Consider the following 25,553-nt stretch of genomic DNA (forward strand, 5'->3'; position numbering starts at 1 on the left):
TTACGAAGTTCTTAGAAAAATGACGGCTCTTGGGAGTACAAAGCCCAGGAGATGGGAGGAGGGGGGAGGCACAGAGCAGTGGTAAAGTCAAGAGGGACTGGACACAGCTAAAGAGATAGCCAAGCAGTTATCCAGAGGCGGTGCAGGGAACTGACAGCATGCTGGGCCTCAGGAGGGACGACCTGCCAGCTGCTGTGGGTGGCCGCTCCTGGACTAATGCTATGTGCAAAAGCCAGCTGCTGGTGTCACAGAAGAGGCCAGCTTTCTGGACCTCAGACTGCTTCCGTTCCCCCTAGGCTACCTGTGTACCTAGCCACTGGGCAGGGCCACTGGCCGAGGCAGTTCTGGCCACCGTCACCAGACATAGCCCGAGCAAGGGTATTTCTCCAGTTCAGCTGCAGGACCTGCCATCCTAGCTGGCCCAGGAGGGCAGCAGGCCAGCCCTGTAGGTTGGAGTAGTGGGGAGGGCAGGGCTCCATGGTCCACAGGAAGGCCATCGATGTATCTCCGGGCAGCCTGGAGCTGGAGGTGCTGGCAGAGCTCAGGGCTGCAGCCTCGATGAAGACGCAGTCATTGGGAGAGAAGGACCAGAGGAAAGCCAGCCCCTGGGAGGGGACCATCAGGAACTGCCTTTCTCTCCAATCCCTCACCCCCCACTCAAGCCAGGCCCGCTGCCCAACAGGCTCTCCATCCTCTCTGGCCAGCGACTACCTCTCACACCTTTCCCACTGCACCTCTCCCATAACACATCCCTCCTACACTTGAGCCCAGATGTTCCCCCAGGAAGCAGCTGGCAAGCCCTTGTGAGTGGCCGGTGTCTCCAGCCCAGTGCCAGTGGAGTTCTGATGTTCTTTTCGGGGTCTGGTGAGGTCCTCTCTGACATGCGGCCTCTTTAGCTCTCTCCTTGCTCCTGTTGGCCTGCAGACCCTGAGCCCCTGCCCTAGTCTTCTGATCACACATGAAAGTTGGTATTTAGATAGTCAAAACCACCTCACAGGGGCACTAATTCTGAGCACACCAGGTACTTCCCATGCTCTCTGGACCAGCGGAGACCACAGGACCACAGCAGACTACACACATCACAAGGGTCCTTACAGGCCATGAGGCTGTGCACAAGGGCCATGTTTGGGGGGAAGATGAGCCCAGTTTTCCTGAAGATACTTCTGTTTCACCTGGCACCACTCCTGGGCTGATTAGCTGGTGGGTTCAGTGGAATTTCTGTCCTTGGCTACCCAAAAAAGGCAGAGTGATGAGGGTCATATAAGATACTAGAATTGCTTGAAGCCAGATTAATCAGAACAGTGGAGAGGAATTTAAACAAACAAACAAACAAACAAACAAACAAATAAATAAATAAAAGTCCCTGGAAGAGACGGAGGGGTTCATTTCCCTACATGCACATGGTGGCTCATAGCCCTTGGTGACTCTGGTTTCAGGGAATCCAATGCCTTTTCTGGGCTCCATGGCCATTGCTCTTGGTACACAGACATTCATGCAGGAGAAACACCCATACACATACAGTAAGATGAAAACCAAAACCAAACAGAAAACCTCTGGCCATTTGTGGAAATGGAGGAGGAGAGTGTGACGTCCTGCTGAGCACAGCGGGGGGGGGGGGGTGAAAGCACTGAACAAGCGCTGAGCCAGTGACAATGACAATGTTCTCTAGCCTGGGGACTGGGATCCATGCTGAAAGGTTTCAGAGGTCACAACTGCAGAGAGTCCAGAGCACCCACAGCGCACACTCATTTACCACTGTGCCCTTGTAACATCTGGCACCCCACTTCCTGGGGGTGATCGCCACCACCACAAGCCCACACCTCTGCTCAGTGCCCTCGCTGGCAGGCAGAGGTGGTGCAGCGGATCTGGGCTGCCACCCACACACCCTGCACACTCCAGCAGTCTCTTTGGCATGCCTTTTTTGGGAAAAGTGTCCTCACTGACACGGAAGCCTTGGGCAGTGCAGGATAGGCTATGCCACTGTGACTTGTGATGGTGGCCGTGGGCCACGTAGTTATCAGCTGGGTACCAAGCAAGGTCAGCCAAACAGGCCAGAAGTCTACCAGTCCCCCATAGTCAAGTCCCAGCGAAACCACAGATACCCAAGTGAGCAGTTCTCCGGCTGGCAAACTCCATGTGTGCTGTCCCCACTTCACCGCTCAGAAAACTGAGAGAGGGCACGCAGCTCCACGGAGAACTGGCAAATAGGAACCCGTGCCCAGTCTCCGGGATTCTGTGCTCTGTTCCTTCTATTGTTGACTTGAGTCTGCACCCGTGCCTTGTGATAAACTATAAACATGAACACAAGAGCCTCTGAGTGCTCTGGATCCTTCCATTGAGTCACTTGAGTGAAGGTCTTAGGTTTCTTCACCGACATCTAAACTGTGGCCCTGCAAGAAGTCACAGGACAGTGGCTCAGAGTGGGGAGTGCCCTAGTCTAAGGCCCTGCAGTGGTCCCTGCTCCCAGGTCACAACCTAACCCTGTCACTCTCTTCCTCATCTGGGAGCTGCTGGATTCACCACACTCCTCCAGAAGGGCTGGACCCTAAGGCCTATCAACAGGCTCCACCCAGCCCGCTTCCACAGCCCAGTCCACGGAGCCACTGAGCCCAAGCATACCTGCCTCTGCTCCACGCAGGCATGTCCCACCGGGCCAGAAAACGCTGCAGACGGAGCCTGTACCTGATCTGATTGGCCAAACCTGGACTCAACACAGCCACCCTACATAGTCAGGAAAGGTCAGATCAAAGAAGACTGGAACCCACTAGGGAAAAATTAAATTCTGTACTGGCGCATGGGGTGATGTGGGCTCCACTTATTGCCCTCAGCAGGCAGTTCCCACTCCTGCATCCCCAACACCCTGGGGTCTATCCCAACCCGCTCCTCATTCTTACAGCTTTATGCAGCAAACACTGGGGCAATCTCCTCAGGAACTCTAACCCATTGCCTGGCCTAGAAGACTTTAATTCCAGCACTTGGGAGGCAGAGGAAGGTAGATCTCTGTGAGTTCGAGGCCAGCCTGGTCTACAAAGCGAGTTCCAGGACAGCCAAGGCAACACAGAGAAACTCTGACTTGAAAAACCAAAAGAGAGAGAGAGAGAAAAAAAAAAAAATTACAGAACAGTGGCGCTCAACCTGTGGGTCAAAACCTCTAGGGGCACCTAATGACCCTTTCACAGGTGTTAGGTTTCAAGCCTGAGACAAATGGCTGAAGTGCCTATTTAACATATCAAAGTAGACTCTGGCCACTAGGATCTCTCAGTCCCAACCTGTTACCAGGTCTTCCAGGCTGGCAGACCCTATGTCTCTTCTCTGAACCTTCCAGCCGAGGGGCTTGGGCTGCTCTTCCCTATTTAATCCAACCATTTTGGTCACCTGTCCTCATGTGCCTTTGGGCCTCCTGGCTGCTCCACCTGGTTCCCCTCTCGCCAGTCTCTCCTCCCTTCCCCCTCCCTCACATGGCCCAGCTCAGCAGGCTCATGCCCACTGTCACCTCTCCCAGATGTCCCTACCTCTGGCTGTGCTCTCCCACGTGTCTATAATAAGCCTCCTCCCTCATCTATGTAGGAGTTATGTTCTATTCCTGTTTCCGTTTCTTCATTCATCTGGTGCCAAAACCCAAAACTGGGGACCACTCATGTCTCCTTTCCTCTTTTTAATTTTTTTCATTCACATATCAGATATTTACATGATGATTTCTTGTTTGTTTGTCTTTTGTTTTTTGAGACAGGGTGTCTCTTGTAGTCCTGGCTGTCCTGGACTCGCTTTGTAGACCAGGCTGGCCTCGAACTCACAGAGATCTGCCTGCCTCTGCCTCCCAGGTGCTGGGATTAAAGGTGTGCACCACCATGTCCGGCTTTACATTATGATTCTTTTCTTTTTTAAGATTGATTGATTGATTGATTGTATTTGAGTGCTTTATCTGCAGTTGAAGGCATCGGATCACATTACAGATGGTTGTGAGCCACCATGTAGTTGCTCAGGACCTCTGGAAGAGCAAACAGTGCTCTTAACCACTGAGCCCCACATTATGATTCTTAACAATAGCAAATTTAGGCCAGGCATGGTGGCACACACTTTTAATCCCAGCACTTGGGAGGCAGAGGCAGGCAGATCACTGTGAGTTTGAGGCCAGCCTGGTCTACAAAGTGAGTCCAGGATAGCTAAGGTTACACAGAGAAACCCTTCTCAAAAAAACAAAAACAAAAAGCAAATTTACAGTTATGAAGCAGCAACAAAAATAATTTTGTGGTTGGGGATGATCACGTGAGGAACTGTATTAAAATGTGACACAGAGTTTAAAAGGCTGAGAACCACTGTTATAGGAGCAAGCCTCCAAAAGCCTCCATGTCCCTGTAACTCTTGCATCCTAAAAGCTTGCAAAACCAGCACCAAGTGGACAATGACACGTTCTACTACTAGCCTGAAAAATACAGCAAGGGCTGAAAAGGTGGCTCAGTGCTTAAGGGCATGTACAGCCTTAGTAGAGGACCTGGGTCCAGCTCCCAGGACTAACCTAACGGCTTACAACTGAGTAACTCTAGCGATCTGATGCCCTTATTTCATCTTCTGTAGCCATCAGGCAATGCATAGAGTGCACATTCATGAGTGCAAGCCAAACACTCATAACAGTAAGAAGCCCTGAGACATGGTGGCTCAGGCCTTGGTCCCAGCACTCAGAGGCAGCGGTGAGTTTGAGCCAGTCTGGTCTACAAAGTGAGTTCAGGACAGCCAAGGCTACACAAAAATACCCTGTATAGAAAAACCAAAAAACCAAACCAAAAAACACCACAAAACCAAAAAGCAAACAAACAAACAAAAACCAAAACAAAGAGCCCTGAGAACCCCTGCCTTCCCTAAGCAGCCTCTTTCTAGCAAGGCATCCTGCTGGTAGTGCCCATGAGCTTCCCCCTGCCCTCCTTCCCCTCCCCTCCCCTCCCTCCCTCCCTCTCTCTCTCTCTCTCTCCCTCTCTTTGTCCACACCCCCATGTGTGCATGCATGTGTTCCAAAACAAACTTATTTTTGGCAATGCCATAACAAATTATAATTGAAAATAGACCCTCTGAAAATAGGGAAAATAACAAAACAAAAAGGCCAACAAATTCTCAGAATTGAAGGGTACAGTTTAAAGACTCAAGTTAAGCTATTGATAGTATCTATTAGGAATGTAAAATAAAATCATATGTTGTATGAAAGTATGATAAATCTGTAAAGGATTCCAGATAAAATAAATTATTTTTTTAGTTAAAAAAAAAAAAAAAAGAATTGAAGAGTATAGCCCTGTGCTGGCTAATCTCATGCCAAGTTGGCACAAGCTAGAGTCATCTGAGAACAGGGAATCCCAGTTGAAAAAGTGCCTCTGTAAGATCCAGCTGTAGGCAAGCCTGCAGGGCATTTTCATAATTAGTGATTGGTGGGGGAGGGTCCAGCACATTGTGGGTGGTGTCATCCCTGGGCTGGTGGTCCTGGGTTCTGTAAGAAAGCAGGCTGAGCAAGCCATGGGGAGCAAACCACTCTTAGCAGCACTCCTCCACGGCCTCTGCATCAGCTTCTGCCTCCAGGTTCCTGCCCTGTTTGAATTCCTGTCCTGACTTCCTTCAGTGGTGTTCTATGGCTGTGGAAGTTACAACTCCCTGAACGCAAAACACTGCATACAGGCTCTACATTTTATACGTCCATAGAGCAACGCTGTGGTGCTGTAGACCCCACATTCGACTTCACCTGAAAGGAAGGACAAGCTCCGCCCCTAGGTATCTCCAGCTGAGGACTCCAGGCCTAAGCTGGCTGATCCCCATTGCTAGGTCTGGTGTCTTATATCGTAAAGTACAGGGTTTGACATCCACAGAGCATCAATACAACACACATTCGTTAGTCATACCTGCACCATCAATCTGGATACCTGGGCCAGAGGGAAGCCCATCTCCCAACCTCTAATACGTCTACCAAGTTACTCTAACAGGCAGATGGAGATCCTGACCCTTTGATGTCTCACTCTTCCAAGTAGGGTCCACACTCGGGTGCAGAAACTCAAATGAGTTTTCAGTGTTCTACCCTGAATGAGTGTGGGCCCTTGCTCCCTCCCGGTAAGCTTCATGCTCCGACAAAGGTGAGCAGACCCCCCTGCTGATTAACAACCCACCAGACCCAAATGTGTTAAAAAGCTAGTTCCTTGCAGACCCTAACCCACACAAAAGTGCCAAAAGCTGGCTCTTTGAAGAAAAAAACTTATCAAAGGTGCCCTGGAGACAACCTGGAAGGTTTGGGAGCACACTCCCCATTTCTCCCTCCATAGTTCTCTGTCTTTGTCTTTCTTTTATCATTAAGCTTAGTGAATTAAAATCTAGTTCTTGTGGAGCTGGAGAGATGGCTCAGAGGTTAAGAGCACTGGCTGCTCTTCCAGAGGTCCTGAGTTCAATTCCCAGCAACCACATGGTGGCTCACAACCATCTGTAATACAATCCGATGCCCTCTTCTGGTGTGCGTGAAGACAGCATACTCATAAATAATAAAATATCTTTAAAAATAAATAAATAAAATCTAGTTCCTTGACTCTTTTTTTTCTTTTTTCTTTTTTTTTTTTTTGGCTTTTCGAGACAGGGTTTCTCTGTGTAGCCTTGGCTGTCCTGGACTCACTTTGTAGACCAGGCTGGACTCCAACTCACAGAGATCCGCCTGCCTTTGGCTTCCAAGTGCTGGGATTAAAGACGTGCTCCTCGGTGCCAGGGCACATTAGTTTCGTTCTTAGGGTGTTTACATTACAACACCTTAAGCAGATACTGGAGGAAAAGTGGTGGGAGATTCTCCAGTATGTAAAAGCACATAACCCCACCCTGCCCCACTGCCTACAGGGGAACTCCTCCCTGACCAGAGTCCTGATATGAACTCTAAAGAGAGCTGCCCACTTTCTAGAGCATACAGGGGACTGCTCAATATACAATGAATGGCCGGGCGGTGGTGGTGCACGCCTTTAGTCCCACCACTCAGGAGGCAGAGGCAGGCGGATCTCTGTGAGTTCAAGGCCAGCCTGGTCTACAAAGTGAGTCTAGGACAGTCAAGGCTACACAGAGAAACCCTGTCTCAAGAAACAAAAAACAAAACAAAACAAAATATATATATAATGAATGGATGAACATCTACACCAGCTCTGTCCATGTCTGAAAACAGCCATGGTCCTTATATGCAGATAAAGACAACAAAGGAAGGTCTCATCTCCTATGACACTCAATACTTCCAAACCTAAGAGAGTACCCCAGCTTTCTCTGAGCTATCCCATCTCCATGTATCACCATGGTTGAGGCTAGCTCTGGCAAACAGGTCCTGAGCCAGGGTAGGTCCCAGTCCCAATTAGAATGGATGCTCAGAACACATGTGGCCTCAGTTGGGCGAGGCCCAGGAATACAGCACTTGGGACCTGGCAATTCCTCTGCTGACCATGCCAGGAGGAGGACAGAGAGGGGTGCTAGAACTGGACCTCAGCCACATGCTGAATACCAAAGGCTGCCAGGCCCCACATGGACACAGCCTGGTCACTGTCATGAAGGAACTTTCAGTGTGTTCCACACACAACTGATGTCATTGGGCACACCTGAGCCATGCCAGGAGCATGTGCAAGCTGTGAAGGAAGAATCTTCACCGTGAAGCTCAGGACTTCCGGTGTCCTAAGGCTGCTGGCAGAAGTCTTCCCAGAATGGTGACTCAGATCCCCTGGTCCAACTAGCCACTTCTGAAAACCAGGAAGTCTCTTACATTTGAGCTTTTGTTTTGTTTGGGACAGGGTCTCTCTACATAACCCTGGCTGTCTTAGAATTTACTATGTGTACCAGCCTAGCCTTAAACTCAGAGATCTGCCTTCCTTAGCTTTCCAAGTGCTGGGGCATTAAAGGCATATGCCAAACTGGGAGGTGGTGGTGCACACCTTTAATGCCAGCACTCAGGCAGCAGAGGCAGGGCAGACACAAGGAAAGCTTGTGTGATGGTTTGATTAGGAATGGCCCCTCATAGATTCACGTGTTTGAATGCTTGGCCACAGGGAGTAGCACTATTACTAGGTGTGGCCTTGTTGGAGGAAGTGTGTCACTGTGAGGGACAGGCTTTGAGGTCTGACATATACGCTCAAGCTGTGCCCAGTGTAGCTCAGTCTTCCTCAGCTGCTGCCCTGAGACCAGGATCAGGATGTCCAACTCTCAGCTCCTTGCCCAGCACCATGTCTGCCTGCAGGCTGCCTTCCTGCCATGACAGTAACGGACTAAACCTCTGAAACTGTAAGCCAGCCCAAAAAGAAGAAAAGAAAAGAAAAAGCAAGCCTCACATCCCAACCCCAAATTCAAGGCAGTTTGAGCCCTGATCCTACGTAGCACAACCTCTCCTTTTCTGGCAGGTGGGTAGAGTTCCCCACCCCCACCCCATATGGAGTCTGCCTACTCATCCCTGAAAAACCCAAGAGTTATAAAACTCCTTGATTCATCACATTTTTTTTATTTTATTTTGGCTCTTCCTTTCCTCCCCCAAGACAGGGTTTCTCTGTGTAGCCCTGGCTTTCCTAGACTTGCTTTGTAGACATGGCTGGCCTTGAACTCACAGCGATCTTCCTGCCTCTGCCTCCTGAGTGCTGGGATTAAAAACATGCCACCATGTCTGGCTTCTCCTGTCTTTTTGGATAACTCCCTTCCTAGCCCAAAGTGTGATCATCTCTTTCCTAGGCTCTTGTCTGTTTGGGTGGTGCCCACGACCTTTTAACAAACTGCGACCAATAGCACCTAACCACCAATCCACTATGCCTGTTGGAGGTTGGTCTGGTGCTATTTTGGTGCTAATTACTGGCTTCCAAGATCTAGTTGCTGCACTGCTAAACACATTCTCAGGTACCCCAAGTATTGCTGTATAATCTTGCCTCACAGAGAGATGGTTCAGAAGTTAAGAACACTTTCTGTTTTCCCAAAGGTCCTGAGTTCAACTCCCAGTAACCATGTGGTGCCTCGCAACCACCTATAGTGAGATCTGGTGCCCTCTTCTGGTGTGCAGGCATACATGTGGGCAGAATACTGTATAATCTTGCCTTCCTGACTGGCTGAGTAAAAGGCCTGTACCTGGGCAAGGCAGAAGGAAGGGCTGGAGTGGAGGTTCATGGGCTTTGAGCAGGTAAAATCTTGGGCAGGAGAAGCAGAGGAGGAAGGAGAATTTCCATGGAATAAGAAAAAGCCATGTGGGCCCAGAGGAGGAACTCTGAAGTTCCACATGAAACAAATGGCCCAGATGAACCACCTTAGCAGGTATTTTGGGGTTATGGATGGAAGGTAAATCAAATAGAAACAGTAAGAAGCGGATGGCAGGGGCTGGGGGCTGGGAGATAAATGAAGACAGCTTAGGAGGGAATGTCTGCCCTGCCCCAGGTGGAAATAGGCTATTCTAAATTACATCAGGTGAGGCCGGCACAGTGGCGCACACTTTTAATTCCAGCACTTGGGAGGCAGAGGCAGGAGGATCAATGTGAGTTCGAGGCCAGCCTGGCCTACAAAGCGAGTCCAGGACAGTCAAGGCTACACAGAGAAGCCCTGTCTTGAAAAACCAAAACCAACCAAACAAAAAAACAAAAAACAAACAAAAAAAAAAAAAAAAAAAAAAAAAAAAACCAACAACAACAACCAACAAAAACTATCAGGTGTCTGTGTCTTTATTGATTGTAAAAGCAGGTTAGATAATACCGCTGTAATAATTATAGCCTAATAATAAACATCATTTAGGCCATAGCATTAAACTAACAGCAACAGATGCCTCTTGGGGGACCTAGCATCCCGCTGTGGACAATCTGAAGCAGCCCAATATCCCACACCTGGGATTAAAACAAAAGCCTATTCCAAAAATATTTCTGTGTTTTTCAAAGCACCCAGAACTCTCAACCACATTTGGAAACATCTCAAATTCAGCCCCACCACTCCCATGGGGTGATAGTGCTGAGAGACGATGAGACCTCTAAGAGTTTGGGCGTAGGGGGCTGGAGAGATGGCTCAGTGCGCAAGAGCACCGGCTACTCTTCCAGAGGGCCTGGGTTTGAGTCCCAGCACCTACATGGCAGCTCAGACTATATGAACAGGGGCTCCAGTGCCCTCTTCTAGCCTTTGAGAGCACTACATACATGCGGCACATGTCCATACATACATGCAAAACACCTCTACACATAAAAATAAATTAAGAGCGAGGCCCTTAGGTCAATGAGGATAGAAAGGACTAAGGGGAGGTTATGGGGCTTTTGAAAAAGCAAGTCATTACAAGAGCTTTTCCACATTCACTCTTGTCACTGCCATCTAACTAGTGGTACAGTCAATGGAAGTTGTGGGCTGGCCAGAGTTTGTACCATACCCTTTTACTTTCACTGTCCAAAACTGGCCAGGTGTGGTGGCTCACGCCTTTAATCCCAGCACTCGGGAGGCAGAGGCAGGCAGATTACTGTGAGTTCCAGGCCAGCCTTGTCTACAAAGAGTTCCAGGACAGCCAGAACTATACAGGGAAACCCTGTCTCAAGAAAATAAAAATAAAAAAAAAATCCAAAACTATGAGCAAAAATAAAAATAAATCATGTGGGCTGGAGAGATCGCTCAGTGGTTAAGCGTACCACCTGCTCTTCCAGAGGTCCTGAGTTCAATTCCCTGCAACTACATGGTGGCTCACAACCATCTATAATGGGATCTGATATCCTCTTCTGCAGATAAAGCACTCATATAACAAATAAATACATTTAAAAAAATAAATAAATCATGTTTTCTTTATAAAGTCAGCCTGTTTTGTCTATTCTGCTGTGGCAATGAAAAATTAAAATAACAGAATATTTATATACTGGCCATGGTAGTACATAGATTTCTACCACTTAGGACAAACAAACAAAAAAAATCTTCTAGAAGTCTAGGTGGAACATCAATGCTGCACTGTAACTGGCGCGTGTGGAAAAAAATGGGGACACACTAAATAAAGCCTTGTGCCCCCATTCTGACAATCCAAATGGTTAAAACAAGGCACCCGAGGAATTGAATTCTCCCAGGGATCTCCAGCAGGGGGAAAAGGCGGAAGTAATGGTCTCCAGGAGACATGCACCTTGTCAGATGACCTCACAGCATAGACCAGGCCTGACAGGCTTTGTGACCTTGCTGGACTAATTAAACTGTGCCCTCGTGGTTAGGGACCCTTCAGTGATAACAGATCCAAGAGGCTGTCCCTGTGGAGGGGGTCAGCCAGGATTTACAGGCTATCCAGTACCTTTCCTAACCTGTTAAACCATTGGCATGTTCCAGCCTTGAGGTGAGGCGGGGCACCAGGATTCATTCCTGAAATTATGACCTTATGTCCTATTTTGTACCTTTACCAAAAGATAACGTGGGTCTTTTTATTGGTTTATTAAGGACAGTGATGGAATTTGACTTGTTGGGACAAAGGCTGTGATTCTAAGTCCAGTAGCAGCACTATCCCCGTTAGCCAGGCTGGACATTGTGCCAGTACCACAGACCAGCAAGCAGCACAGTGAAGAGGTCCAGGGTCTTCAGCGGTTAATGTGCATGTGGTGCTGGGGATGGAAGCCACAGCCTCATGCATGCCTTAGCTTGCTTACAAGTGCTTTAATACATCACACCTGAAGCCAGTTCGCATCCTTCCACTGGTGCTGTCCTGCCCTAGAGTAGCACACAATGGCAAACAGCAGCAAGCCCCTGACCCTGAGGTAGCAGGAGGGAGGTGTCAGGCAGGAGAGCAAGCATCACTGTGTTTTGTACAGTAACTGGAGATAAGTAAGATCTGTCCATGGGCTCAGAAGACAGACAGAACCAACCGTTCTCAGGGATAGTCAGACTGCGGGAAGCAGATGCCTGGGAGCCAGCAGTGGCTTCTGCCTCTACCTCTGTCTGTGAATGGCTGGGCTCCCTGGTACAATCCATCAAGTGTGGTGCTGAAAACCTCCACACCCGCAGTTGGCATGTTCCAAGACAAAGAAAGCTGTCTCCTTCCAACGTGCCTCAGAAGGAAGCTCGCACACCTTGCTCTCTCCCCATGGAGGCAGAAAATAAGAATGCGCAACAGGGCCCAGAACACAGGGCTGCAGGACAGAGCACAGGTGGACTGCCTGACAGCCGCCTCCCTCACCTGAGCAGTGTGCAGCACACACTTCGGGCATAGAGGAAAAGGCATGCAGGGCTTGTGGGTAGAAAGGTGAAGACACAGGACACACACAAAGGAACTTCCCAGCTGGAGATCTAGCAGTCCCAGACAATCAACAAGGGTTGTATGGATCGAGGCTATGGAGGCTATGGACAGGCTGCGTGACTCTAGAGCCACATGACAGAGGACCGACAACGATTGAAATGCACTTTTGGGGTTGGGGATTTAGCTCAGTGGTAGAACACTTGCCCTGAGTTTGGTCCTTAGCTCAGGGGGGGGGGGGGGGGGGGGGGGATGATGCACTTTTAATGCAGGGCTGGTGGTGCATGCCTTTAATCCCAACACTCAGGAGGCAGAGGCAGGCTGATTGCTGTGAGTTTGGGGCCAGCCTGGTCTACAAAGCAAGTCCAGGACAGCTAATGCTACACAGAGAAACCTTGTCTCAAAAAACCAAAAAAAAAGAAAGAAAGAAAGAAAGAAAATGCAGTTTTAGTGTAGTTTTAGGGCTGCCTAGTCTGTCAGTCTGGAAAGGACAGTCAGTGGGCAGGTTCCTTGGGCTTTCAGCCCACGTAAAGCAGCCAAATTGCTGCTGGCTGTGGTAGCCCCTCTGTGTGTGTGTGTGTGTGTGTGTGTGTGTGTGTGTGTGTGTGTGTGAAGCTGTTCTTTTGGGCAGGATAAAACAGACAGAAATGTCTGGTGTGATGGGTTGGGATGTGGGCTCCAGGGAGCTGGCAGCAGAAGAGGTAAACACACATAGAACACAGTGTCGCCATTCCTGAGACCTTGGCTGAGACAGTCTCCCGGCAACCAATCGGCTGCAGCACCCTCTTCTCCTCCCATCTTGGCAGCCAGAGCTCTGTAAGGCAACGCTGCTCAATCAGCTATGACACAGCAGTTCACCGTGACAGCTTGTCTCCTGTGATACCTTCTCCTCAGATCTCCTCAGTGTTCTGAAGACATAAATTCAGCCCCACACGAGGGTGTCATTGTCTCTTCCCAGTTCAAAGGAATAGCACAAACCAAACTTACTATGGGTATGACAGAGAGCTGTGAATACAGGACAGCTTTGCATTTCAGCCTCTGTTCGGTAGGATCGCCAGCCTGTCCCCTGCTCCCCACAATATGGATAGGCCTTGCCATCACCTCATTTTGTATTGAAAGATAAATACATAATTAGGGCAATCTGTTTAGTTTGGGTTTTGGGTTTTTTTGTTTGTTTGTTTTTGAAACAGGAGTGCTGGCTGGTCTAGAACTTTCTACATAGATCAGACTGGCTCAAACTCTTGGAGATCTGCCCACCTCAGTTTCCCAGGATTAAAGGTGTGTGCCACCACACCCAGACAAAATATGGCAGTTCTTAAAAAACAAACAAACAAACAAACAAACACAACAATAAAAATCCCATCAAACTTATTTGTATATGAGTGTGCTGCTTACATGTATGCCTGTGTACTGTGTGCATTCCAACTGCTTGAAGAGGTCAAAGAAAAGAGGGTCTCAGGTTTCCTGGAATTGGATGGAGTTGTAAGCTGCTATCTGGATGCTAGGAACTGAACCTAGAACCTCTGCAAGAACAGTGCTCTTAACTACTGAGACATTTTGGCTCACAACTTCTCCAAAGAGAGGTTAAAAGCAAGCACTGAGGGAGCTGGAGAGATGGCTCAGTGGTTAAGAGCATTGTCCGCTCTTGCATAGGTCCTGAGTTCAATTCCCAGCAACCACATGGTGGCTCATGACCATCTATAATGTGATCTGATACACTCTTCTGGCATCCTGGTGTACATGCAGATAGAAATTCATATACATAAGAATAAATAAACATATATTTTAAAAAGCAAGCACCGAGACACATTGTCAGTATGACACAAATGTCAGCAGTGTACCACCGAACAGTTGCTAGGACATGGACACTGGTCTTTTTAAGTTTGTATATACGATTTTTGCAATCTCAAAAGAAAGCTGGGTGTGACACACACACCTATAATCCTAACACATGGCAGCCAGAGACCGGAGGATGGCAAGTTCAATGCCAGCAGAGGCAACACAGCAAGACTATATCTCAGATTTATATCTCACACACACACACACACACACACACACACACACACACACACACACTTAAGAAAAAATAATAACAGCACCCTGGAGGCTGAGAAATAAAACAGCCATGAGTTCAAGGCCAGCCTGGGCTACATGAGCAAGGTAGGCTAGTAAAGACTATATTGGAAACCCTGACTCAGAGAACAATGAACAACTGAGATTAGGAAAGGTGGAAGTTGTACAGATCATCTCAAAGATCAACTTGGTTTGAGGTGACCTTGTTGTCAGGAGCCCTTCAGCAAGCACTGTGGTCTGAACCAACAAATGCCAGACTCAAAGCCACTGCTGTTGTAAACTGACACGTTATCAAAAGATGCGCTCTGGCTCTTCCCCCACATAGTGTGTCAGCAGCAAGCCTGGCTGTGCCTCTGGGACTCCTCCAAGCCTTTCTGTCCTGCACTTTCTACAGGTGGTCACCTACATCCAGGGAAGGGCTGTGCTTACATGCATCAGAGCAAGTAGGAGACCCCACGGAGGGGCTGCAGTCCAGGGAGGCAGGATGGAAGGACGGGACAGGAAAAACGATGAGGACATGAGAAGCAAGAACAGTGCCTCATCCTGGAATGGGATTGCAGCTTTTTGCCAGCTGGAAAGCAAACCCTACCGCACGATTAACAGCCACTGTCGTGCAGGCTGCTGGCAGTCAGCATTCTCTTAATATACAGATTTTTTTTTTCTTGAGACAGGGTCTCATTGTGTAGCCTTGAGTAAGCTCAGAGTTCCGCCTGACTCTTCATCCCAAGTGCTGGAATTAAAAGTGTGAGCCACCATGCCCAGCCTCATTTACAGGTATTTTATGTTAAAACAGCAATAAGCCAAGCTTAAGGCATGAAAAAATGTATATGACCTTGGGTATGGCCTTATCTCTTTACCCAGTCACAGTCAGAGAACTTCAAACAAAACTGTTTACAGTAAGATACCTTCCTGTTGCCTGAGGGCTGAACTTTTGACTTACAACTTTGTCACAGCCTTCAGAAACCATCCATCTCGGTTTTTTTTTTTTTGAGATAGGGTTTCTCTATGTAGCATCAAAGCTGTGACCCGAGTTTAGGTCCTTAAAACTAGGGGGAAATTCTCAGGCTGCGGAGAGCCACAGCTGGGAGCTCTTCTGCCAGGTGTCCCCCAAACACTTGTTAAGTGAAATAAAGACACAAAAGTAAAATGAAGATGTGGGGCTGGTGCCCCTGGTAGGGGAGCCTGAAGAGATGAGAGCACTACAGCACCCCACATCCCTGCAGGAACACTCAGAATCTGAAGGAGGGGCACGGGCTCTTCTTAGTCTATCCCCAACAGTCACCCTCTCCAGCAGATCATGTGATCCAGGAGGTCTGGGAGGTGAAGGAGAACATAAGCCTGGCAGCCAACTGCGCTGGCCTGAAAAAGCCTTGGAAACACTTGACTCCTTAGGTATAGTTTTCTTCACTATGAACAAGATTGGATCAGTGAATATTGCCTTCCAAAGTCCTCTAGAGGACGTCTTTTAAAGTGTCATTCAGCTGTCACTTATAGCTGTTACATCTACCTCATAGAAGATGGCTCTCGGCCCAGTAGTGGCAAAACAGCAGGCCTAGACAGCAGACAGGGCTACTAAGCAAGACACACTTCACTGGGGGAGGGCCGGGGGACTGAGGATCAGGGACTTGTGCAAGGGCATAAGGTTCACTCTAAAGACGTGGCGTAAGGAAGCACGGGAAAAATGCTGAGGGTAGACAATTGGGGTCACAACATCAGATCTTCCTTGTCCACTGTCCAAGTGACTAAGACAAGCAAAACCTGGGCTGCCAATGAGCCAGGCCTGGCTTGGACGCAGACTACAACGCAATGCCTTCCCGTTCCGAGCAAGGGTTTACCAGGCCAAGCTAGTAAAGCCCATACCAGGCATTGGAATGACCCAGCATTTGCTGCCTACTCTGACATATTGTGAGGCCTGAGGCCTCAGAGCCGGGATCAGGATGACAGGGCGGCATGACTAGGCTCCAAATGACTCCCTGACGCTGGAGATAGCAGCCCTCCACCCTGCAACAACCTGCAGCACCCAGTCCCGCCAATCTAGCCTCTTACACAGCAAGCCTGCTCCGCGGGCCGTGACCCCCTCCCCGCGCCCAGTCCTGATAGGGATAATCAGAAGCATCTTCTAGTACCAAGTGGGCTGCTTTCAATTTTCAGAAAGATGGTCTGGTCTAGTCTGTCTGTCTAGAGTCCCGAGCCAGACCGTTTACTTTCTATTTTACGCCTTGGAAGGGGAAAACTGAGTTAGGACAAGGTACGGGCCGCCTCGCCCTCGACCAACCTGGTTCGGACCGCGTTCCAGGAGCCCGGCGCCTAACCACGGGTTAGCCCCGCCAGGCGCGCAGACCTCCAGCCCCAGCCTCCCGCCGCACACTCACCGCCTCCGCCGCCGCCGACTTCCGGGTGCCGCACCCGCGCGCCCTAGCCTCCAGCCCAGGGCCCGCCCAACCCGCCACCAGAGCGTTAGCCATCGGGTGCAGCAGCAAAGGGCGGAGCGACGAACCCAGAGCCGCAGCTTTATTGGCTGTACGTGCCGTCGCTCAGAGACTCCAGGCTCCGCCCCCGCAGCTGCGCCAAGACTGGAGCTGCGCCAAGCCTGGAGTTGTGCGGGCATCTGCCACAGCTCTTCAGCCTGCGGGTTATCTCTGCGAGATTGAGATAGCCCCTGAACCTCCACCCCTTAGACTGTGTCCTGGTCTTAACCTCTAGACCATACTTTCATCTGTCCTGGATAGTCCTCCCTTCCCTTTGTCGCCTCCAATTCAATCCAGACCGTCTGTCTCCCTGGCCTCTGACCCCCTTATCTATTGCAGTCGCTGCACCACAGAACTCGGGACTTCTGCTCCACTTTGCGTTCCTTAGCCTTTGAGTAGACATGGAGGCTGCCCTGCAGGTCCAGACCCCAGGATAAGGAGCTGACCATGCTTGAGCTCTTTGGGCAATGACTAGGGCCATGACTGGGGACGTTGGAGCAGGACCAAGGCATTCACTAAGGCTTCCCTTTAGCATCAGAGGCCCTTCGCAAGGTGAGTACTCAAAGATGACAACTACATTAAGGACAATGATAATGTACTACAGCCTCTCAATTCAGTGTCTTGATACCCAGTTCTCACTCACTGCACTTTACAGACTTAAATAAAATTGCTCAGAGCACTTAAGCTAGTCATTTGAGGTAAAATAAAGGGCTAACAAGATGGCCATTGGAGTATAGATGTTTGTTGTGAAGCCTGGTCACCTGACCCACATGGTGGAATGGGAGAACTGAGTCCTTTTAAGTTTCCTCTGATCACCACGTGTGCATTGTGGTGCATGCGCACTAAATAAAATGTCGTTTAAAAACTTTTAAAAAGATTTATTATTATGTATACAATACTCTGCCTGTATGTACACCTGCACCCCGGAAGAGGGCATCATATCACACTACAGATGGTTGTGAGCCACCATGTGGTTTCTGGGAATTGAACTCAGGACCTCTGGAAGAGCAGACAGTGCTCTTAACCACTGACCCATCTCTCCAGGCCCAGTAATTAAAAAATTTAAAGATGGCAAGTTTGGAAGTAGCTACATGGAGGATCTAGGTGCCATGGTCCCAAACTGAAATGATGTCGCTTTGCGGAAAACTGGAAATGCATCAGCAAAGCATTTGCAAAGGCAAAGCTTAGCCAGACCTAGCTACAGATCTGATCTCTCTCTCTCTCTCATTCCTTCTGAGAGCCAATGGAAACCATCTGCAAACAAGACAGGACTCCCTGCACTGTGACTCGTGGCCAGCAGGTGGCAGACCTAGCCGGGCATTTCCATAGTTCCTCCAGGTTAACACAATCACCCTGTGCTCCTGCCAGCAGTCTCCAAAGGAGCAACCAGACCATTTGGTCTACAGGACTAAGAAGTAGTTGTGGTGGACAGGTAGGACGTAGGTTTGGGGGTAAATGAGTGTGGTCTGGATATGAACTAGCAGGTAAACAGTAGCTTGTCTCCAGTGCACCAAGCCATGCATCTCTAGAGTGGGACGTGGGGTGGACAAGCGTTCCCAGAAAGAGAGATGTAAGACCATGCTGGCTGGTGGTTCAAATCCTGCCCCAGGCAGCAGGTAGCCTTGTGATGGGATTTGAGCCCCTGCCCCCTTTTCTGTTCTCTCCTATTTGAGTCTGGTTCATTGCCATTCCACCTCCAATCGCACAGCCCTCAGAACCGGGGAGCTCACCACTTTTTGTAGCCACCTCTTCAGTCTTTTAAGTGCTGACTGGTTAGGAAGTTCTTCCTGACACACCTTCGCTCTGTGGCTTTCCCCAGCGCTGCCCCTACAGAGCTGGCCAGCTGCTGGCTATAGGGGGTATGAGAGGGAGAGGGAGGGGGGAACTGTATTATTGGCTCCTGTGGTCTTCTACTGTGCTTTTGACCCCGGCCTGGGAGGGAGGCAGCCCTAGCTGAGCTGTCTCTCCCCATCCTGTTCTCTCTGCAGCTGGTGATCCGGCTCTATGGCGGACAGGTCTCTGGAAGGGGGCATTTATAGTTTGGGCTAATTTGGGGAGGGTATATATCTCCCCTCTGCCCTCTATCAGCAGAGAGGGGACAGTCCAGCCTCTTGTACCATCAGTAAGTATGGGGAAGCAGTGATGCAAAACTGCAAGGTCTTCAAGAGGAGGGCTCCGGGATGTCTAGGGGCCTTTGGAGACATGCCAGGGGACAGCTGGGTGTACTAAACCCATTTCTAATGGAGGAGAGAGACTCCCCCACCACCCAGCAACTTAGCCAGAATGGCATCTGTAGTGCTGCTCTACATAGCAAGAGCTGCGTTCTGGGAGGACTCTGTTTTCCTGGGGGTGGGGTGGGGGGGATGCTCACTCTGCCTTCCCAGAGCTGCAATACTATCTCAATGCCAGGATGCCAAATGGTGTCCACTGCAAGGGCCGATACCAATGGATTAGTAGCAACTGTCTTGACTCTGAAAAGCTCCTGCTGTCATTTTTTTTATTGCTAGTGCACAGTTAGACCCAGGTGGACCCAGAAGTGAGATCTTGCTCCAGGCATTTTACTTTCTTTGTTCTCGCCAACCAATCATTATTGAGTGGGCACACTGGACTCAGTATAGATGTCTGTCTGGGTACCCCCGCGTGCGTGCGCTCTCTCTCTTTCTCTCTCTCTCTTTCTCTCACTCTCTCACACACACACACACCCCTCCATTAGCACTATCTGTCGGGCCCTTGGGAAACACAGGCAGGCCGGAAGTTGCACATTTCCAGGTGCATCCAGGGTATGGAAGGCTTATAACAAGCACAGGCCAGATTCAGTGCCCCTGCCTCTCTGGACTCCCATCTCCTGTTCACAACATCCCTGGCTGTTCCCCTCCGCTGCCTTATGCCACTATAGAGATGTGGGCTTTTTTGGTGTTCTCTACCTGGCAGGGAGATGTGTGTTAATCTTTTCAGGCAGTGGATGAAGCTCCTTAATGTTTCTCCGAGACTCAGAGCAGGGAAGAGGATATTGGGAGAGATAAATGCTTAATTCCACTTTTCCCAGACTGAGGACTCTTGTCATTGCCCCAGGAAAGAGCAGCCTCATGGTGTGTGTGTGTGTGTGTGTGTGTGTGTGTGTGTGTGTGTGTGTGTGTTTTGGGGGGGGGGGAGCTGCCCAAGGGCTTTGTAAATACAGGCTTCACAGAAGGAACAAACCCTAGTTTTACCAGAATCTATCTGGTTTTGCTCTTGAAGTCACTACAGCCATCTGTGAAGAGATTGTAATCTTGCCTTAGTCTGGGCCCAAGTTGTTGGAAGTTGGTCTGATGTATTTTGGTGCTGATTACTGCTGGCTGTCTCTGTGCCCCATCTAAGAGCCTAACCTATTTGACCTATAAAAGGCCATCACACCTGGGCAGGGCAAATGGAATAGGCATGGCTAAGGTTCCCAGGCTTGGGGAGACAGAGAGAATGGGGGTGGCGGGGTGGGGGGGGGGGAAGAGACCAGAGGAGAGAAGAGAGATGAAAAAGGTTGCGCCATCATGGGTTAGGTAGAGGAGAAGCACATGGCAAGCGTGGGTGGAGATTCGGCCCAGATGAAGAACATTAGCAAGTATTTGAGATTATGGATGGGAGGTAGCTTGATAGAAATTATTAAAATCAGATGGCATGGGATTGGGACAAAGATCTGCCCCACTATGGGAAGTAGTTTAGGGGATTAATATCTGCCCTGCCCAGGCTAACTAAGGCTATTTTAAAATATAACAGGTGTCTGTGTCTTGATTGATTGCTAGTGGGTTTAGAAAACACTGCTCTAATAATAATTATAGGCCTTATAATAGACATTATTAGGCCATGTTGGTAAATTAACTGCAATAGCCATCCCCACCCCCTTGCCAGCCTAGCTAACCTTGCTGGTCCTCGCTTGCAGAGATTCTAGGCCAGTGAGAGAGTTCCCAGGCCTGGAGGTCAGACGCCTGAGTTCACGCCTTGGTCGCCTAAAGCAAACAAGAACCTAGCCAGACTTCAGTTTTCCATCTGTAAAATGGGAGTAGCAGCCCAACACTCCTTTGCGAGGTGTGGGAGAAATATTCTATGCCATAAAATGGGATCGACGCTCAGTGTCCGGCATACCGCAGGCGCTGTACAGGATACCTGCGAACTGGGGGTGATGGTGGAGACAATGCTGCTGAAATCCGGGGTTGACCGCCGGTCCTACAAGCTCCGGCTCAGGGGAAGTCCTCAGAAGGTGGCCCAGAGGGGTCAACTCCTAGCCGCCTGCCACCTTCACAACCGCAGCATTTCGGGCAGGTGTCAGAGCCTCGGCCTGCTCCGCTAGAGGGGCCGATCTTCGGCTAAGACTGACAATACCAGCAGCCCAACAGCAAGCCGCTATCTCTCTGCATCCATCCAATCGGTACGGGTTGCGGGGCGCGTCTCTCTACCAATGGGGAAATTCGCGGTTAGATGGGGCGGGGCGGAGGCCTCTCCTCCGGCCAGGTCCGCTTTGCGCACGGGCCGCGGGAAGGGTGGGAGGGCCAGCCAGCCTGATGGCTGCTCCCGGTAGGTGAGGAGGAGGGTTCCCCCCCAATCCCTGTACCCGCACCGGAACCTGCCCGAGCTGTGGCCCTGAGAGCCGCGTTCGGTGCAGAGCGCTGGAGAGGCCATTCCCTGCGCGCCGGGAGACCTGGGGACGCCTGTCTTGTGGGCGGAGGCCGCGCTGCGGAGCCGCCCACGCCGCGCGCCAGGTGAGCTCGGCCGAGTGGGCGGGGTCCGGCTGTGGGCCTAGGGCTGGACACTCGCGTCTGGACCCAGGGCTGGCTGGGGGTGGGTGCTGGGGAGCGGGCTGGGTATAACGTCTAGTTTGCGACGCGGACTAGGGGAGCGACAGGGTCCTGGGCTCGAACTCAAGGTCTGGGTGGGGTTCGGAAGCCAGTTCTTCTTCCCACCCGCGCCCTCGCCCACACAGGGCCCCCAGAGACCCGAGGTCGCTGGGGGCGGGTCCCTTTGTGCGTGACCTCAAGGCCCTGTCCGACTTGGTCGCGGTGCCAGCTTCATGCCGCCTGGCTGAACAGGACCCAGCTCCCGCAGCCTTGCCCTCTGCAAGCCACCGCAGCGCCTGGAAGCATGGACCCGGCAGCTCCGGAAACTTTACAGGGACCTAGGGGCGGCGAGGCTGGGGAACTTCCTGGGGTGGCACGGCCGTTTGGTGAGCGCTGAGTCTTGGCTCTGCCAAAGGGATGTCCCTGCACCGCGCTGCTCCTAAGGCCTCACAAATGAGAGAGGAGGCGCTGCTGGGAATCCCTTGTCTGGTGTCTCCGTCTGGATCTCCTCCCTTGGTCCCCATACATTCTTTAGTGGGACACAGGCCCTGGACAGTCTGCAATCCTGGAGTTGCTCTGGGCAGGAGACCTGGGTACCCTAGCTTTCCCTTTCTAATTTTTAAACAATTAAATGTTGCATACAAGCAACATTTAACTGTATTTGTTTCGGTGTCAAATACCGGAATGTCTAGGGTACTAGTGGACTCTCAACTTCCTCCCTGTAGATTCAGACGTTTAGAAATGATGGGAAAGAAAGAAAATGCTTCCGTTTGTGTTAACTTTTAGGCTAGACTCTTAATATGGGCTAACAATCCGAGAGGCAGAACACATACCTTCTTTTATAAAGCCAGAGGATGGAGCCTTGGCTGAGTTGTCTCTGGGAACATCTCCCTCTAAGTAGGACCAACTCAGCAGAGAGCCCTCAAGTCCACAGTGATCCCAGCCCCTCTACCTCTCCTCCTCTGGTCCAGGATCCATCCAGAGCAAGTGCTGCCTGCTCTGGGGAGGGTCTCAGGATCTGTGAGCCTGGCATGGGTGACGTACACCGTGATTGTTGGGACTTCATCCCTGTGTTCTGAGGTGATGTCTGCTTCAGAAGCAGGTGGTCCAGGTAGATACTGGCTGTCTGGAAAGGCCTGGATCTACAATTCTGTGTCATCCGAGGTACTTGGTGTTTCTTGCAGTCTACAGCCACCTTCCCTTTGGGGTCCTGATATTAGGGACTATCACATAGATGAGCACAAGGTACTTAGCTCTGAAGACAGAGGTACTTCTGAGCACAGCCAAGCCAGTGCCCACTGGGTCCCCCAAGCTGTGCCATCCTCATGACTTCTGTCCAGATGCTGTGACCAAGGCTCTTCTTGCATGAATTATGCCCAGCCCTTAGTCTTGCCATGTCCCTGCCCCCCTCGATCTGTGCTCTTTGGCTCCCTACGTTTCATTCTTGCACACATGCACACCTCTCCAGGTTGCCTCTCCCTGCTCCCAGGCACCCTTGGCATTTCTTAGCTCTGTAAAAGTAATCCTGTATCCTGCCCTTGCTTGAGCAGCACACGAATACAGACTGAGTTTCTGTCGCCCTCCAGACCAGCCTGGAACTCTTCAGCAGATGCCTAGCTGGAAAGGTAGAGCTCTGCTTCTTCTGGGCTGCTTGTCAGGATGTGGCGTTCCGGGGGCATCAGAGATCCTGTAACAAGGCCCCTTGGCATCCTGGAGTGGTTCTTGCGCTCTGAGGGAGATCTGGGGCCACGTAGTGGTAGGATGATGAAACCTAGACCCAGGTGCGGGCTGTGCATCAGTTAGTTGGTGTGTTCTTAGGTCAGGAGGAGTGGTTCTGCTGTAGTGGGCTCTGGTCATTGAGCTGAATAAAATTTCCCTGCCTAGTGGCTGAAGAGTTCTCTGTATCTCTGCACACGTTGGTTGCTGGGAAGGCATGTTTCCCGCTACTTGCATTTTCTCTCACAGAGCAGAACCCAAGGAAGCCACGCAGGACTGTAGCATGCTGAGGCCACACTGCAGTCAGCACTGAGCAAGCTCTTAGGCCATTCTGATCCTCGGTGGGTGTGTGTGACCCTACGTCACCTGCGTCTCATGCTCAGCCTGGCCTGACTCAGCTTGAACCCGCGGGAGCTCTGCACGTAGTCAGCCTTAGCTGACCTGTCACTTCCTGGTCTGGCCTTTAAGCTTGAGCCTGACACTGTGACACAGCTGCAGACCTTCCCCAGAGTCGTGAGTAGGTCTGTGGGGTATAGGCAGGTGGTGGCAGTGTTGGTAGAGGAACCCAGTATGTGTGCCTGGGAGGCAGGTTATGACAAGGGCAAGCTCAGGCTATCCCCATTGGAGAAATGGAATATGACAAAGCACCCAGTGGTCCTTGGGCAGGCAGGTGACCCTGGGGCCTGTGGCTATAGAACATCAGCAGGATGTTCAAAGGGTTTCAAAATGGATATCCGCTGTCATGAGTCCCATCACTAGACCTGCCTTTGTGTCACTGCCCTATCCAGTCTTTCTTGTCATTCCTGTCTGCCTCCTGGATTCAGGGTCCCCAGCAGGCTGGCTGGCCATAGTCACTCCACCCTGACCATACCTGTACCATGTCTCTGTTGACTTCCACCACCCTGCATCCCAAAGCTCCCCGCCTCTCCTCCTTTCCCCTACCGTCTCTCTCGGAGTCTCATATGGCAGGAGTCATATTCTTGTAGCCATGCCATTCTGTGTTGGTTGAGGGGTATGGGAAACCCTGGGGATAGGAAGAGCTGAGTTCAGAGCCTGCCTGCTCCAGCTCTGGTTTTCACTTTTGTAAAATGGGGAATTATACCTACTCAGGATGGTCAATGGGGAGCCAGATGTTGGCTCACAACTCATGTGGCCAAGGCTGTGGCCTCTGGCGAGTCCTGGTGTGAGACTTTTTGAAGATCAGGGCCTGATAACAGAGTCACATGGTTCTCTGTGAGACAGGAATCTAGGTTAACATTTAAGTTAAAGGCAAGGTTGTCCCAGAAATGTCATGCTTAGAGCAGGGCTCATTGTCCAGTCACAGGCTTTGCCTCTGCTTGGGGTAGGGCCCGTGGACAACAGTATCCAACCGTTCCTCCAGGATCAGCAGGTCCTCCTGCCTTAGCATGGGCCCGGCTCCCCCCCACCTCCCCACCCCCCCCATCCCGGCCTTGGCTGTTGTGTGTTGACGCTCATCCACACATTCCACTATCCCACTCTAATATTTAACCAGCTTTCCACTTCGTATTTGAAACCTCTCTACTGAATGGTCTGGCAGCTTCTAGCAACACAGCCTGGCCCTGAATATGGCCACCAGAGGGCCTCAGGGACTGCCCAGGGGAGCAAGCCAAGCTCTGACTACTCCCTCCACTCTCTGCTGTACACACCCCTCGCCCCAACCCACACACACACAAAGTGCACACACACATGCACATTAGATGGAATTCAAACTCAGAAGCTTGATAGGCTATTGTAAGACAGAGAGACCCACCTCAGAGACCACAGGGGAAGATGGTCAGAGGCACAGAACAACCTGGAAACAGACCAGAGAAGGTCTGTACCCCAGAGATGCCTCCTTCCCTGCCCATCCCTCCCTGAATGTTTATGCCAAACAGGTTTTCATTTTTATGACATAAACACTCTGGCAGTGTCCCTAGGCTCGGATATACCAAGGGAGAATGTGTCCCTAGACTATTTGCCGAGACAGGATGTGGTGGTCCATGGTGTGGATGTGTGTGCTGAGCAGGCACCACTGCCTTCTCACCCCATGTTCCATGCTATATACACTCTGTGAACACGTCACACTCCAGGGCCGAGTCCTACAGCTTGCCTGTCACCAATGTCTTAGGAACTGGGAGCCAGGGTTGGAGCTAGCTTTGGGGAGCCCTGGGAGGGGCAGATGTCATCCAGCAAGGTCAGTATGGGCTGCAGGTCGGGGAGCCACATGACCCTACATGGAGCAGCAAAACCCCAATGATGCAGCCTTCTGGGAGGAGAAAGGGCGCTGTGTGTCCATGTCTCTGACCTTTA

General features: G+C 50.7%; 1 protein-coding gene across 4 annotated transcripts in view; it reads right to left on the minus strand.

Annotated features, from left to right (window-relative positions):
• Nucleotides 1–21,034, minus strand: part of Tango2 (transport and golgi organization 2 homolog) — a 43,076-nt gene extending 22,042 nt beyond the window's left edge. The window contains exons 1-2 of one of the 4 annotated variants that reach the window (XM_051150668.1): nucleotides 20,860–21,034; nucleotides 18,453–18,572 (exon numbers count right to left, since the gene is read on the minus strand). The gene's annotated coding sequence lies outside the window, so the exon portion shown is untranslated. Of the gene's footprint in view, nucleotides 1–16,529; nucleotides 16,677–18,452; nucleotides 18,573–20,859 lie in introns of those variants that run through there. The other 3 variants (XM_051150669.1, XM_051150665.1, XM_051150666.1) reach the window with 3 other exon arrangements.
• Between the last annotated feature and the right edge of the window lie 4,519 nt (nucleotides 21,035–25,553).

Source organism: Acomys russatus, chromosome 8 (assembly GCF_903995435.1).
Source record: "Acomys russatus chromosome 8, mAcoRus1.1, whole genome shotgun sequence".
NCBI lineage: Eukaryota > Metazoa > Chordata > Mammalia > Rodentia > Muridae > Acomys > Acomys russatus.